Source organism: Lampetra fluviatilis, chromosome 55, assembly GCF_964198595.1.
Source record: "Lampetra fluviatilis chromosome 55, kcLamFluv1.1, whole genome shotgun sequence".
Lineage (NCBI taxonomy): Eukaryota > Metazoa > Chordata > Hyperoartia > Petromyzontiformes > Petromyzontidae > Lampetra > Lampetra fluviatilis.
In genome coordinates this window covers 2139610-2143105 of record NC_136329.1, presented here as the reverse complement: position 1 = coordinate 2143105, position 3496 = coordinate 2139610, and positions in this window count along the sequence as shown.

The window sequence follows — 3496 nt, the reverse complement described above, 5'->3', positions numbered from 1 at the left end:
CTTGACTCAGGGAGGAGGACGCCTCTGCCATGCATAGTCCCATGGGATGTTGGCTACCAACAACAAGGCAACTCCTATGACTAATTGGGAATGGGACGCAAGCGTAGGATTGATCACCCTGTCGCTGGCCGCCTTTGGGGAGGGTGTATAGTATGAAATGCCGAAACACCCTAGGAACCAAAGGGTCACTACTGACGATGCGCTCCCCAAATTTCACCAGGCTCACTGTTCATGAACTCTTGGAAGTGCTTGCACAAAGGATAGTAACATCTCATCGTGTGTTCTTTGGAATCTCACCACTCACACTCACCACCCACCCTCACCAACCATCCTCACCCTCACCACCACCACTCTCACTCACCACTCTCCCTCACCACTCTCCCTCACCACTCTCCCTCATCACTCCCTCTCACCAATCTCTCTCACCACTCACACTCGCCACTCACCCCTCACCACTCACCACTCTCCCTCACCAAACATCCTCACCCTCACCACCACCACTCACCCTGACCACTCACACTCAACACTCACCCTCATCACCACCACTCACCCTCACCACCACCACTCACCCTCACAACTCACCCTCAACACTCACCCTCATCACCACCACTCACACTCACCCCTCACCACTCACCACTCACCAATCACCCTCACCACTCACCAACACCACTCACCCTCACCATTCATACTCACCCTCAACACTGACCCTCACCACTCACCCTCACCACACACCTCTCACCTCTCACCAGAGGTGGGACAAAGTCATTGTTATGCAAGTCCAAGTAGAGTCGCAAGTCATCAAATTCATGACTCGAGTCTGACTCGAGTCCAAGTCACATGACTCGAGTCCACATCTCATAGGTGGGACAAAGTCATTGTTATGCAAGTCCAAGTCGAGTCGCAAGTCATCAAATTCATGACTCGAGTCTGACTCGAGTCCAAGTCACATGACTCGAGTCCACACCTCTGCCTCTCACCACTAAATCTCACCACTCACCCTCTCGACTCACACTTACCACTCACCCTGACTACTCACCCTCACCAATCATCCTCACTACTCACCACTCACCCTCACCAATCACCCTCGCAACTCACTCTCACCACTCACCCCTCTCCCTCACCACTCACGCTCACCACTCACCCTCACCACTCACCGTCACTACTCACTACTCACTAATCACCCTCACCACTCACCCTCACCATTCATACTCACCCTCAACACTGACCCTCACCACTCACCCTCACCACACACCTCTCACCTCTCACCAGAGGTGGGACAAAGTCATTGTTATGCAAGTCCAAGTAGAGTCGCAAGTCATCAAATTCATGACTCGAGTCTGACTCGAGTCCAAGTCACATGACTCGAGTCCACATCTCATAGGTGGGACAAAGTCATTGTTATGCAAGTCCAAGTCGAGTCGCAAGTCATCAAATTCATGACTCGAGTCTGACTCGAGTCCAAGTCACATGACTCGAGTCCACACCTCTGCCTCTCACCACTAAATCTCACCACTCACCCTCCCGACTCACACTTACCACTCACCCTGACTACTCACCCTCACCAATCATCCTCACTACTCACCACTCACCCTCACCAATCACCCTCGCAACTCACTCTCACCACTCACCCCTCTCCCTCACCACTCACGCTCACCACTCACCCTCACCACTCACCGTCACTACTCACTACTCACTAATCACCCTCACCACTCACCCTCACCACTCACTACTCACCCTCACCACCACTACTCACCCTCACCACTCTCCCTCACCACTCACCCTCACCACTCACCCCTTTCTCTCACCACTCACACTCACCACCCACCCTCACCAACCATCCTCACCCTCACCACCACCACTCTCCCTCACCACTCTCCCTCACCACTCTCCCTCATCACTCCCTCTCACCACTCTCTCTCACCACTCACCCTCACCACTCACCCCTCACCACTCACGCTCACCACTCACCCTCACCAAACATCCTCACCCTCACCACCACCACTGACGCTGACCACTCACAATCAACACTAACCCTCATCGCCACCACTCACCCTCACCACCACCACTCACCCTCACCACTCACCCTCACCAACACCACTCACCCTCACCATTCATACTCACCCTCAACACTGACCCTCACCACTCACCCTCACCACTCACCTCTCACCTCTCACAACTCAATCTCACGACTCACCCTCAACACTAACTCTCACCACTCACGCTCACCACACATCCTCACCACTCACCACTCACTCTCACCACTCACCACTCACCCTCACCACTCACTCTCACCACTCACTTCTCACGCTCACCACTCACCATCACGACTCACACTTACCACTCACCCTCAACACTCACCCTCACCACTGACCCTCACCACTCACCTTTCACCACTCACCACTCACTCTCACCACTGACCACTCACAACTCACCCTCACAACTCACTGTCACCACTCACCACTCACGCTCACCACTCACCCTCACGACTCACACTTACCACTCACCCTGACCACTCCCCCTCACCAATCATCCTCACCACTCACTACTCACCACTCACCCTCACCAATCACCCTCACCACTCACCCTCACCACTCACCGTCACTACTCACTACTCACTAATCACCCTCACCACTCACCCTCACCACTCACTACTCACCCTCACCACCACTACTCACACTCACCACTCTCCCTCACCACTCACCCTCACCACTCACCCCTTTCTCTCACCACTCACACTCACCACCCACCCTCACCAACCATCCTCACCCTCACCACCACCACTCCCCCTCACCACTCTCCCTCACCACTCTCCCTCATCACTCCCTCTCACCACTCTCTCTCACCACTCACCCTCACCACTCACCACTCACGCTCACCACTCTCCCTCACCAAACATCCTCACCCTCACCACCACCACCCACCCTGACCACTCACCGTCACTTCTCAGTACTCACTAATAACCCTCACCACTCACCCTCACCACTCACTACTCACCCTCACCACCACTACTCACCCTCACCACTCTCCCTCACCACTCACCCTCACCACTCACCCCTTTCTCTCACCACTCACACTCACCACCCACCCTCACCAACCATCTTCACCCTCACCACCACCACTCTCCCTCACCACTCTCCCTCACCACTCTCCCTAATCACTCCCTCTCACCACTCTCTCTCACCACTCACCCTCACCACTCACCCCTCACCACTCACGCTCACCACTCACCCTCACCAAACATCCTCACCCTCACCACCACAACTCACCCTGACCACTCAACACTCCCCCTCATCACCACCACTCACCCTCACCACCACCACTCACCCTCACCACTCACCCTCAACACTCACCCTCATCACCACCACTCACCCTCACCACTCACCCTCATCACTCACCTCTCACCACTCACCAATCACCCTCACCACTCACCCTCACCAACACCACTCACCCTCACCATTCATACTCACCCTCAACACTGAACCTCACCACTCACCCT